Here is a 14,151-nt window from a genome sequence, read left to right as displayed (position 1 = left end):
TTTTTGACTCATTTGGGTCCTCATATAAATTGCTGAGCACGGAGCAAATTAATTATGTAGGATTGTTCAAGAGCGTACAGGTTTGTGCAGGGTTGCAACACTTGGCAGAGTTGATTTGGCTTGGCCAACATGCCAATTTTGTGGCGGACACATTAAGGCAGAGATAATGAATATTTCAGGTTTCACCGGTTAGGCTTTACCTTTCAAACAGTTACACACACATCAGGATTTTTCCTCTCCAAATCCAATAGCTCTGAGATATTTAGCATTTCGCATCCATATGGTATCCACATGTACAGGATCCTGCTCATTCTTCAGTTACATGTCCTGCATGTAAGACACAATCTGCTTGAAGACACTTTTGGTCTTTCTCTGATGGTGAAATCACTTGCAGATGGGGGATTGGACGAGTTGCCGGCGTTCACAAGCCCGTTTGATTGATGTCTTCTTTGACCTCTCTTCTTTTCTTTGCGTTGGGAGTGTAGCACATTACATTAGCGTTCTCTCCGTGCTGCAGTTCACCCATTTAGATCTCTTCAGCACGGAAGATGCCAGAACGGGCCCGTTTGGCCTTGACAGGCTCAAATTGACGAGAAAAGTCTGGGCTCATTATTGGCTTATTTAGCGTGTTCTGTTCAGTCCATTATTGTTAGTAACGTCCACATGAATTTATTTGTGGTGTCTTTTGATGGCACGTATGTCTCTCCGTAGCCTCGATTTGGGAGGGGGCTCTTTGTTAATCATCATTCTTATAAACAGAGTTATTAGTACCTAATTGAATGGCCCTTTGTGTCACAGTCGCCATCGAGCCCATAGAGGATTGAGGTTGGTGTCCGCTATGCCCAGTCCTCTACTAATGACAAGCCTCTTGCATTCAGAATGTGCTTTAGTATTTACGAGAGGGGCCGCACACTGTTTGAGCCCTTGCCCTTTCTTTGAAGCTAAACATTGATCTTTTAATTAACAGTTTTTATGGGCTTCTTTTTTACTGGCCTGGCACTCCAAACTGGCACTAAGCTGGGTAATGTAGGACTTTGGTTTTTTTAGCCTGATTTCCTTTGTCTCTCTCTCGCAATTTATAGCATATAAAGACAGTGTTTCCTTTTCGTTTCTCTTCTCTTAAAGGGATAGCTCACCCAAAAACAACATTTCTGTCATTATTTACTCACCCTCATGTTGTTTCCAAACCTTTATAACTTAAGCTATTTTGAAGTATGCCCTCTTTTTTTCATCCGTGCAATACAATAAAAGTCAATGGGGTCTAGAGTAGTTTTGGACCCCGTTGACTTTCATTGAGAAAACAGATGGAACATTCTTTGAAGTATCTTCTTGTGTTTGTTTCCCAGCACTTTTTGGGCATTTTTCTAAAGCTTGTGTCCCTTCGCTCTTAATGGCGACTGGAGGAGTTACTCAGACAGGAAAATCAAAGATTGCAGAAGTCAAACTGCCCGCAATGCATCACTAGTATAGACTAATCAGGAAGTAGACAATGCAAACACGCAAGATGATCATAATGCACACAAAAACACACACTTGTGAACTCATACTCATATAGTACTTAAATTCAGCCAGACCAGCCTATTAGGCCTCGCTGCCAGCTCATCCTCTGTTGTGGTCAATGCTTCTTTTATTACTCGTCCTCCTTGCCTGTTCTTTTTCTCTGTTTATGGCGTAATGTTATTTTATTTGGTTTGAGCTGTTCACAGGATGTTACTGCATCTCTGTTTAAACGGCTGGAATGCAGGAAGGTGATTAAGCCGGCGCTGAAAGAACCACTCAGTCATACAACCCACAGAGCCAACAAAGACAATAGACTCACCAAAAAGGCACCCCATTTAGATGAAGAATTGGCGTTTTCAGGAACAAAAACAAAATTATTGTGCATTATACATCTAATAAGGCCTTTAGAATTTAGCTTAAGGGTTATTAGGTTGTGAGTAATAAATACACCGTTACAAAAGAGTACTGTGGTGCTACAGATACCATTGGATGCCATGGTGCATATCAAAATAAAAAATATATATTTTATAAATAAATATATATATATATATATATATATATATATATATATATATATATATATATATATATATATATATATATATATATATATATATATATATATACACACACACACAGTGCCCTTCAAAAGTATTGGAACAGTAAGGCCAATTCCTTTATTTTTGCTGTAGACTGAAAACATTTGGGTTTGACATCAAAAGATGAATATGAGATGAGAGATTAACATTTCAGCTTTTATTTACAGGTATTTTCATCTGGATCTGATACACAACTTAGAAGATAGCACCTTTTGTTTGAACCCACCCATTTTTCTTGTTACCAAAAGTATTGGAACAGATCAAATTAACATAAAGTGAAAAAGACTTAATATTTAGTTGCAAATCCTTTGCTTTCAATAACTGCATCAAGCCTGTGACCCATTGACATCACCAAACTTTTGCATTCTTCTTTTGATGCTTTTGCAGGCTTTCACCGCAGCCTCTTTCAGTTTTGGGGAGTTACTTTGGTCCATAAAATCAGTCCATAAAACCTTGCCCCAGAATTTTTGAGGCTCGTCTCCTATTCTTCTTGCTAATGAGTGGTTTGCATCTTCTGGTGTAGCCTCTGTACTTTTGTTCATGAAGTCTTCTGCGAACAGTAGATTGTGATACCTTCACTCCTGCCCTCTGGAGGTTGTTGCTGATGTCACTAACAGTTGTTTTAGGGTCTTTCTTTACAGCTGTCACAATGTTTCTGTCATCAACTGCAGATGTTTTCCTTGAGCTACCCGTTTGAGGTGTGTTACTTAGTACACCAGTGGTTTCTTTCTTCCTCAGGAGATTCCAAATGGTTGTACTTGCTATTTCCAGTGTTTGTGCAATGGTTTGATTGATTTTTCATCTTCTCTCAGCTTCACAATTGCTTGTTTTTCACCCATAGACACCTCTCTGGTTTTCATGTTGGTTACACGTCTAACTAACTATAAATGCAGTCTGCCCGGATCTGAAACTGAGCGCAGACATTCAGTGCTATTTATTGTTTGAATAATCAATTAATAGGACACACCAGGGCAACAAAACACACCTGTCAGTCACATGTTCCAATACTTTTGGTAACATGAAAAATGGGTGGGTTCAAACAAAAGGTGCTATCTTCTAAATTGTGGATCAGATCCAGATGAAAATACCTGTAAATAAAAGCTGAAATGATAATCTCTCATCTCATATTCATCTTTTGATGTCAAACCCAAATGTTTACAGTCTACAGCAAAAATAAAGGAATTGGCCTTACTGTTCCAATACTTTTGGAGGGCACTGTATATGTAACATGGAAGATTTTTAAAAATATATGTTTAGCCATGCACGTACACACATACACGTACATTTATGTTTATATATGTATGTATACATAACATAAATGTAGCTAAACCCAATGGTGATAATACCATGATACTTTTTTGTTGCTTTCAATACCTCGTTATGAATAATTCCTTGAGAGGATGCAATCATCTGTGACATTGTCCGCAGCTGTGAGACGCCCCTCTCCTGCTCTGCAGCTGTGTCTATGATGAGCAGTCATTGTTTGATGAAAGTTACTGTCAGTTATATTCTGTGGCCAGTTTCACCTCCTCTCTCATAACGTTTGAGTCTGCTGTTTACTTTAGAGACTGCTGATCTAAGATCAGTATGTAAAGTTTACAATCTTGGAGGAGAGAAGCGAAGTGCTCGACCGCCCTTGTCATCTGGCTGTGATCTGGCAGCACAAAGCCAGCTGTATAAATAGGGGAGAGTCTTGCATTTTATGGGTCACTCTGAATAAAACATGAACTAGAGAAGATTGATTATTAATGACCTCAGGGCTGGAACAGAAATAATCTGTTAGGCCTGGAGTCCTCCATTCTTTTTCCTTCCTTCTTCCCGCTCTCGTTCTCAGCGCACCTTCATCCGTCTTTCGCTCGCTGCTTCTCTCTGTTTCTTTTCCGATTGGCACTCCGATAGATGTTTATTTTAGCCATCTGTTTTCAGATGTTCCCTTTCGAATAAATCAGGAGTTCAGTAAGGATTCATGCAGATTTTGTGATGATTCTCAGGCTTACACCTGTCAGAGCTGGCATCAGATCTCTGTGTGGGATCCAGTGTGGGTCCGTGAGGGAGTTTTCCAGGGAGGCTGATATTTAAATCAAACCAGTACTAGATTGTAGTAGGTTTTGATAATCGTGTTGTCTGTTTGGACTATGATTAATGCTCCAAACTCTGCTCCTTCATTGTAGCATATTTTTATATGAATCTGTCATTCTTTTTATGAGATCTTTCCATAATTTAGACTTTGTGAGTATGCTGGTTAAGTTTGATAATCTTTCTTCACCTGTTGCATTTGAAAGTATTACCAAAAGCTAATTGGCTTGAAATGTTTCCTCTGATGCAGAAGAAAGCTCATTTAATTTGTTCTCCTTTTTTGCCTTTTTTGGTCACATTTGGAAACATCCCGTGTCATTTGCATATCCATGTGATTGGTCAGTATACTAATCGGCCTGTTTTGGCATTCGTGCAGTGATTAATATTCTCCTTGGCTCAAGAACACGAAAGAAAAACAAAACTTATATCTTTTTTTCAAGGCATAAATCTGAGCACAAAAGATGCATAAAAAAAGACATTACATTACATAAAAATAGGTATTTGCTGAGGCTCCGTCTCCTGTACCTCCTCTGATGGACCGCCACCGGTGGGCTCTTCTGTTGGTTAAAAGCAGCAGAAGCTGGTCCTGGATCAGCCCCCTGATGTGCCGTGTTGGCGACTGCAGTGCGTCTGTGCCCAGTGGGGTGGGCTGCAGGCAGACAGGCCCATGAATCGAGGGCTGCGTAAGTGCAGTGTAATTTAAACGGGCAGGAAATGGGGTAAACATAGTGGAACAAGCCCACAACCTGCACAGCCACGATTAATGAAAACACATGGAGCCGACGCATATCTCTGCTGTAAGTGGGCCTTTACATTACGAGCATCTCTGTCTCTCTCTACCTCTTGTTCATTTACTCACTTCATTGTTCAAGTGACGCCGTGTGTCAGTAATAGCAGTAGTCATCTGTAAGTCACAAAGGTGTGTGGCTGCAGACAGTTTAACATAGTAGAGACGTCTGAACTGCGGTTGTCTGAATGAACACTCCTTAAAACAAACACATCACAGAGACAGGAGGTGAGACACAGAGGCGTCATAGACTGACCACTTATTGATTTTTGATGCACTGATTGCTAAGGCAAGCATCAATAGTAGTATTGTTCATACTTAAGATTACAGATTTAAACAAACATTTAACCTAGTATTAATCTTTGATTTATAGCTCGTCCTACGCAGACATGGGTAAAATCTCAAACTGTGCGGCTTTACAATTTTTACCTGGAGGACAATAAAGTGATAAAAACATTCCTTAGACTTACAATTGAAGGTTACGTCTAGAAACAAGAACATCATAGAGAATAAAAAACACTCTGAATGCCTTAGCAATCTCATAGTAAAACCCTACAACATCATGACTGCGGGTTAAGCATTAGTGATTTTCACCAAAAAATGTAAAATCATCTTTTTAGACTCTAATCTGAACTGAAGTCTCGAGCACGTACTGTTCCTTTTGTTCTGAGTTTTTCTAAATCTCACTCTCAAACGCTGTTTTTGTAATACATCGTTTCAACGAGTGCTAATCCTGAGGGGTGCTGACCGGCTAAACCAACAAAACTTCTCAACCGACCCCTAAACATCCAGAGCAAGGGAAAGCGCGGTCCCGTCTTCAAAGCGATGCGAGATGAGCCCTCTGTGCCCCACGCTTGTCTGTTCCAGGGCTCACTTCTCCTTTATTTTCCCACCCAGCGAATATGTATGAAAGCACCTCAGACTCCAGAGCTGGAACGAGGGTTCGTCTCGCAACACATTCGACTCGGGGCGAGAGGAAGAATAATATATGAAATAAATACCCCCAAATGATGAAACCATAAGCACGATTGAGCCTTCTCAGCTGGAAGCCGCCAAGGCAAACAGCGAAATACTTCAGCAGGTTTATTGTGATTTTCGCGCCCTGACGAATCGGGTTTTTGCGTTCCCGAGCTTGGGTTACACCGACCGAGCCGCAACAGCATAAACTACACTAGCTGATGTGCCATAAAGCGAACATTTCAATCGTAGCTATGTTCTGATTTTTCATTTATGTATTTATATGTGTTTATTTGTTCTTCCGTCCTTTGAAAGTAATGAAAAACGGGGCTTCAGTCTAAACACAAAATATTTCTGAGGTTTGTCACTCTATCGGCCAGCTGATGAATCATCCTGCAAAGAGGGGAGCTGTCAATCTGTGGCGCTGCCTTTCTGACGGCTTTATTTGCATGTTCACATGCGACAAAACCCACACCATTCGCAGTCGTGGCATCTGTTTCAGATTGAACTTTGGCTTGGAAAAAAGATACCATGATGTATCCGACTCCTTCCTCTTTTTGCTCGCAGTCTAAGCCAGTAGGCAGCCATATTACGAGTCTTACAGCTCATTCAGGGCCTATCAGATTAATAAAAGGCGTTAAGGATTGAGAAGGGCTTTATGAAAGTGGGTTATTTTCCACAAATATTTAATAGCCTGTTGGGCTCTTTTAAAAGCCGAGTGCTTCCATGCTAACCATTGGGATGGTTTGTTTAGGGTGAGGCCCGTTCCATTAAGATCTGTTGCCATAGAAAACCGATTGACTCGTTGACGTTGCTGTTTTTCGTCTCCTACAGTGGTGACATTTCACATAGCTCGGTCTCCTGTTCGTTACCAAACGAGGATTCACAACAGTCTAGCCATGATCGTTAGGAGCAGCTAGGAAAATTAGCGCCGCTCGGAGCCTGTGGAGGAATGTGGTTGTAATTTATCCCTATGCATCCTGAAGCCCCTGCGGCAATTTGGGCTGAGTCATTGGAGGGGAAAAAAACAAAAACGAAAAATATCTAAGCAGCGCAAAAATCAAAACTGGGGCTTTCATCAACTTGTGGTGGGTGTTAACACTAAAGTTATTTCAATCTGGGTTTCGATTGAGACCCTGGCTTGACCGCATACTTCGTAATTTGTGCCCCACTCCGCTGAAGTCCTTCAGCCTCGTTCAAAGTTGCGGGCAGGGGTGCGACTCGTGTGTCCGTGTTCCCCCCTGAAACTCAATTACACTTGACTGATGGAGTGCACAGATCCGGCCACAGATGAGGCAGAGGGTGGTTCTAATCAGATGCGGTCACTATGCAGTTGCTTTTTATAAACGGCCACGCCCCTTCCATTCTGATTGGCTCGGGTAGTTTGCATAACAGCACTGTGGCTAGTCATGTTGGTAGTGTTCAATTCAGAAATTGGGGGTGAAAATGAGGGACAAATGGAAGATAAAATGGTACGTCAAGCTGCTAGGATGCTGTAAGTACAGTAAGAGGATAAGCACGGGAAAGACAAACAGAGAAAGGGCGAGAGAGATCCCAGTTTAAGTGGCTCTTATAAAGCCGCAGAGGCTTCCTGCTCTAACAAGGAGGAAGTGCGGAAAGAGCTCGTCATGAGCTGAACACGATCCAAAGAGACCATTTTTAGAGATATGTTTGTGTGTCTGCTAAGAAGCTGGGAGAGCCAAGGGAAGGATAAGAAGAGAGCAAAGAGAATGGTGTAGGGTTTAGTCTAACAAAGATAAAGCAGATTTCAAAGATAGGAGGTTGTACGTAGCCACGTAGTCTGGATGAAGTGTAAATTTCTTCTTAAGGCTCTCCATTAAGAGTTTGCATTCATAGACTTGCGTCTGCAGCTGGAAGAGGGACTAAGGTCGATGGTTTTATGCTTTTGCAATTTTGTCCAAGACCCATCCAGGTAGAGACTGTTTGACTGATGAGTAAAGCAGCCAACCACAGTTTGCTCTGCCATTCAGGGTCAGGTTTATCTGAAAAAGTTGCTACTAAAAAAGAATGATAGATAAAACTCAAATAATTGCACAGAAGTGTTGGTCCATGATCAGATGTAGAGAAAACAATAGGAAAAAAAATAGCAGGAATCCATGTAGATTTTGTCATCAGAATATCTGTTCATCCAAAAGTATTGCTTTTGGATATCTAGTTTACCTTTGGATACCTTTGTGGCTCCTAAGTCCCACAAACAAAGAGTATCTTGAGTGTCTTTCAGGTATTTGATGCATGTTTGCCATTGGCAAATACAGCTCATCTTTAAGTTGTGTAAATCATGCAATCATGCAAAACGTGCAGTATGCATGAGTCCGTGGGCAGTGTGCCATCCAAGGCAGGGACCTACAGTTCATCTAGCTCATTCCTGTTGGAAAATAAGTGGTGTGGAAGGGGGTAAAACCTCCATCCAGCAGGTGTGTCGGGCTGGCGGAGACAACAGCACACAAGAACCAGCAGAAAAACACCAGAGGGGAGCATTTGAAGCTTGGCCTGGAAAGAAGAACCTTCAAGAAAGGAGCTTCGAGTGACTTCATCTTACTTTATTGGAGGAGAAAAGTGGCCCAAAGTTTTTTTTGAGGTGGATTTTCTTAAAAATGAGGAGTAAATCAGCGCCTCCTCCTCCTCGAAAATTATGAGGACCTTTTAATATGGTCCCGTGATAAAAAGAGCAATGTTTCCTGCTAAAGGAGTCATTGTTTTCTCTCAAAATACTGTAGCAGTGTCGCATTTAGGGGAAAGGCTAATGGCGTTATTTTGTTATGCAGATTTATTGAACAAAGTCTTGATTGCTTTAGCAGAAGACGGTCAATCCCCAACTCCAGATCCCCCTTTACTTCACACTCTCTCTTTCTTTTTTGATTGGAGCTTGTTAGCCACGGCCTTGGATGCTCCTGATTTCCGTTTTTGCCTTAGCTATGGGGTTCAGAACTTACTAGTTAACATTCCCCTTGTCCCACTATATTGGAGGATCTGGATGAGTATATGTTGAGGAGATGAGGCTGTCATCCAGGGTGATGTGGAGAGCGGATTTGCTTGAAGGGTTTGAGTTCATCCGTTTGATCTCCATGTGCCACTCCAGGCATAAATGTGCAGCCCAGCATTTGTTGAAACACATCCTCTCTGAGTCATCGTCAGTGCCGTCAGCACAGTCCAGACTGTCCTGTCTTTGTCTAACTGTGATGGTCCGCTGCTGTGTTTGTTCTGCTCTCATTAATGTAGCTGTTGTTTATCAAGACCGACGGAGGAGGCTGACCATACGCACACAATAGCACCTGATTATAATCTGCAACGATAACACATGATAATGTGCTCCTTTCTCGCCTGTTCCCTCGTTTCTGTCTCTCATCTTCTCAACTTTCCTCATGTTTTCGGGTCAAGGCTGGCGTGGGGACAGATACAGATACTTTCCCTGTATGGAGTGCTATATCTGTTATCTTTATAGCTCTGTTTTTTAAGGTATTTCTGCTAAGTACACAGTCATAAAACAGGAAGTGATGGTCCTTTTGTCACACAGGACCATCTTTGTCTTCTTTGTGTGTGTCTGTGCTGCACCTGTTCAATTTGTTCAGGTATTAGTTGCATTTTAAAGGAACTTTTATATTTATTGCTTGTACAGCAATATGTTATGCTGTATAAATCACTTTGTTTAAACATTCAGATCTATTTGCAGCAATGTTGGGATAACACTTAGGACTCTTAAGAATGGAATACACAATACAACTTTTGATTTCTACAGAATTTTGCCATCTGGATGTGTTGGTAGATGACGAAAGTCAAAGCCAGTCTGCAGATTTTAGGCTTTCATAGTTGACAGATCTAATGGAAATTCACAGTGTATGATGGGCTAAAATGTTTTTTTTAAGTTTCAAACTATGATTCCATCCAGTTGGAGGTTATTAAACATGCTTGGTATTTTGAGCTGAAATTTGAACACATATTGCTTTCATTTCTCATGCATCTCCTAGCAACGAGGCGCATGTTTCTGCATTTGTTGTGTTCTGGGTGATGTGAAAGTAGTGTGTGAACCTCAGTTGTTTACTGTATGATGCTCAGTTTTTCTGTAATCATTTACAAAGTTGGCAAGTGAAGGAAATCTCGTATTCAGATTTTTAAGTTGTATAGTGTAGTCCAGCCTTTAATTTAACCATATTACTTTTTGGGAGTTAAGAGTAAAGATATGTTTCTTCATGTAAGCAGTATACGTAATGTTGCTTCTCTATTAATTTCATTCATGCACTTTATTCATACATTGCATATATTTCATTGCATGCAAACTATGAGGAATAAAGGCTTATAAACTGCATAAAATACCTTTCAGAATAACACCCACAAGCCAAGCATATGTAGAACCGTTTCTCTGGGAGAGAGTAAGAAAAAGTTACACACACATATCATAGATTATTTTCCATAAAATACTTTGAATTTAATAAGTGGAAATATTTTAATTAAAAATTTGTCAATGATGCTAAACTCAAGAAAACAGTGCTGTGCTTCACTTTCACACAGTGCATATATTTATTTAATTAACTCCCAAACTTTGAGATTAATAATTACGCTAAACCATTTCGCAATTTTAGTTTTAGATCCATACTAGACAGAATCTGCCAACTTTAATGGAAAAATTTGGTGAAATGGATTCTAATCAGAGCTGAGCGTGCTACACTCTTGTTGGTTGCTGAAAGCACAAATTAGCCAAAAATATAATAAATGACCAAGCATGTGATGTGTAAAATGCTGTAAGCTTTCTGCAGGAGTAACATAATGATGTAACTGTTAACATTGATTGCCAGCACCCTAAAAGTAGCATTGTTTTCACAAACTTCCACATGCCTGCTCAATTCTTCTAGCCCTAGCGGGCCACACATGTGGCAGTGTTAGCTGCCCCCTGGCCAGTCTTTCCCTCTCCTCCAGTTCTCCACTGTCTGCTCTTAATGGGGCTTACAGTGGCGACGCTCTGCCAAACTGCGCCCTCACGCAGGCCCATATATCAGCCCCCGATGAGGCTCATTAACCCTCCTCTCATGACTCAATACACTCCTCCTCTTTCCCTCACTCGTTCGTCTCCATCATGTCTTCGCTTTTCTCCTGGCCAGCGCGTCGGACTCCAACCTCCCAGGAGTGTCGTCACAGGTGACGAGATCATGAGAAGTTAAATAAGGCCCTCACCTAATGACCTGACAGGCAATTTCAGTGCTTTCTATTGATGTGCGATATTTTAGAATATGCAATTTTTTGAGGAATGTGCTCACATTTTATGACTTACGAAGCAGTGATAGACCGATATATTGGCCATTGGTCAATATTTGCTCATTTTGAGATGATCGTCATTCTAAATTTGGTGCACTTATATTATGCGAAATAGGTGCTCATTTCATTTAGGCAACATTTGCATTTGATAATGTACATATCGGCACTATATTGGACACCAGCAACGATGTAATCTCAGTATTGGCATCAACCTTTAAAAATATTTTTTTTTTGTTGACTATGTATGTCTACTTTTTTTCATCTACATCTTTGCCTTATGAAATTTGACTTCTCAAATAGCCATTTTGTCCTCCTTGCATAGCATTTTGTCAGTGTTTTGCATGACCATGCCCTCTTAATTCCTGACCAGGTCCGAAATCCAGGATTTGACCAGCCCCTTTGCTCAGTCCTTGCTCAGAGGCCCTGAGATGGAAAGACTTTCTCGGGCATATCCATCTCCTCCCTTTTCAAACCCTGTGAGCACCTGGCATCGCATTAGCACTAGCTGTGTGGCTCAAGAAGGGGCGGGATTTCTCTTCCCAGCGTGTTTGCCCTACAGTTGTGCAAACACCCGTCTGACGAATCGCTCCGCCTGCCTCCGGTGACCCACCGTGGCATGTTTTGATTCATTAATTATGAAATAGTTGCACGTTCCAAACCTACACAAAAACACACATGAAAGGGAAACATATTTTATGATGTATGAATATTACTTCCAGTTATTGTTACAGATGTCTTTATCATTAACCTTGTTAAAGTTGGCGTTCATAGGCCAAGAGAGCCAAAGAAAATACTTTTGTGGGTTTTTGTGAAATATTCCACTTTCTATGGGCTTTGGTTCAGTGGCTCGTGTTCAAATCCGAAAAGCAATTTAAAAGTGGTACAGCGTCACGAAACACTGATTGTCCAGATAGGGCCAAACAGAGGCCACGGACAGGGACCCGGGACAGTCTGGCTTCAGTGGGATCTTATTCAGAGACTGTGTGTGTGTGTGTGTGTGTGTGTGTGTGTGTGTGCATGTTTATGTGGTTTATGAGGACACAAATTTGTATAATGACATGGGTATGACAGAGGTATTACAATATGAAGGTGGTTTATGAGGACACTGCCTATGTCCCCGTAATTCAAAAGGCTTAAAAAACATACTAAATGGTGTTTTTTTGAAAATCTAAAAATGCAATAAAATAAAAGTCTCCTGTAAGGGCTAATCTTAGGTGTAGGGTTGGTGTAGGGCAATAGCACACACAGTTTGTTCAGTATAAAAACCATTACGCCTATGGAGAGTCCCCATAAACCACAAAAACCAACGTGTGTGTGTGTGTGTTTAAAAGTGTAGTAGTGCAGTTGATACACTGCAAAACAAATCATGTACTTAATCACTATTCTGGTTTTTTGATTAAAACAATTCTAAACATAACTATTGCAAGACATTTGGCATATTAATTATGTTTTCATCTACCGGTAAATTTCTAGCACTCTTCATTTCAACACACATTACCAAAAATTAAACCCATTAAACAAACTTCCACTGATTTTTCTCTACAATCAGCAAAGGAAATGCAGAAAAAGTTTCTTTGGCCTGCCACTGGGTAAGTAAAATAAACATAACGATTACATTCTCGATTATCAGACAATGATTATCTTAGCATCTTATGCTAGTTTATTATGTTATGCAATGTTGCTTCTCAAGTTCTTATTTTAAAGATCTTTAAATATTTTTCCTGGAGAACAAAATAAAAATAGTGATTATGGTAATTGATAATCCACGCACATGCTTCAGCTCCCTTTATTAATCTTTTCCTTCTCTCTTTGTCTCACAGTGTTTGAATAATTAGTCCTCTTGATGAGAGTATATTTTTGTCCTTTAAATCATTTGAAAGAAAATAAACTGTCTGCTGGCCACATTAGCATCTGCTTCCCGAGTGCTACAGTGTGTGTGTGTGTGTGTGTGTCTGTGTTTTAGTAAGTTAAGAGGCACCTGCTCCTGCCGTGGCATATTTCCTGCCGTGCTTGGCACTGCCAGCGCCCAGGAATCCCCCTTCCCTCCTCTCATTTCTCCACATCCCATAGCCAAACCTCTACGGAAATCATTTGGAAAAAGGATTTGAGCATTAAAGATAACCACACCTGTGATTATCATTAGACAGAGGTGCTGTAAAATGTTAAATCCCTCTCTTTAGTTTAAGTTTCTTTTAATGAGTGGAAAATTAAACCTTTCGGGCAAATTCCAAGTGTTGAATTTTATATAACGATTTAAAAAGTGCTCGGTGAGGTGATTTGTTTTCAGTAGTGTTTTAAGGGCTAGACGAGAGAGACAGAGAGGGACCCTCTTACTGAGGGTAAGTGGGGGAGAGGCGAGGGGTCTCCATCCTCACATGTCTGCGCTCGGCGTCATCATCCCCACAGTTTCCTCATTTATCATTCTTTGTCAATTTGATTCTTTAGACTCCCTTCTCTATGGGCTATTTAACAGTTCTCTGGACGCTTGTTACCCTTGAGTTTTTAACACCTGAGTAGAGTGGAGCCAGTGTGCTGGATGCTACATCACTGTTTGTCAGCCTTGCTTTATTATATTACACAATAAGGCACTGAAGGCTGTGTGTTATTATTTTGTCAAGGTTAAGGTGTGGTAGTACTTTACAATAAGGTTCCATTTGTTAACACTAGTTAATTACTGCATATTAGTTGACATGAACTAACAATAAAAAATACCTCTAAAGCATTTATTGATCTTATTTAATGTTCCAAACAAACAAACAAAATATAATAAAAAAAATAAAGAGAAATAAATCAAAAGTCACGAATCTACATAGACTTAACATTTACAAATACATTATTCAAATCAAAATGTGTATTTGTTAATGTTTTCTAATGGAGCCGAGCTAGCATGAACTAACAATGAACCTTTGTATTTTTATTAACTTATGTTATCAAAGATGAATAAACACTGTAATGTATGTATGG

At 40.4% G+C, this 14,151-nt stretch overlaps 1 protein-coding gene across 2 annotated transcripts in view; it reads left to right on the top strand.

Annotated features, from left to right (window-relative positions):
- Nucleotides 1-14,151, top strand: part of LOC306861188 (ELKS/Rab6-interacting/CAST family member 1-like) — a 220,764-nt gene that overhangs the window by 203,708 nt on the left and 2,905 nt on the right. The gene's annotated exons all lie outside the window — the stretch shown is intronic.

The sequence above is a fragment of the Barbus barbus genome (assembly GCF_936440315.1).
Source record: "Barbus barbus genome assembly, chromosome: 42".
Classification (NCBI taxonomy): domain Eukaryota; kingdom Metazoa; phylum Chordata; class Actinopteri; order Cypriniformes; family Cyprinidae; genus Barbus; species Barbus barbus.
The sequence above is the reverse complement of the archived record's forward strand: the minus strand, read 5'-3'. Positions and strand labels throughout refer to the sequence as shown.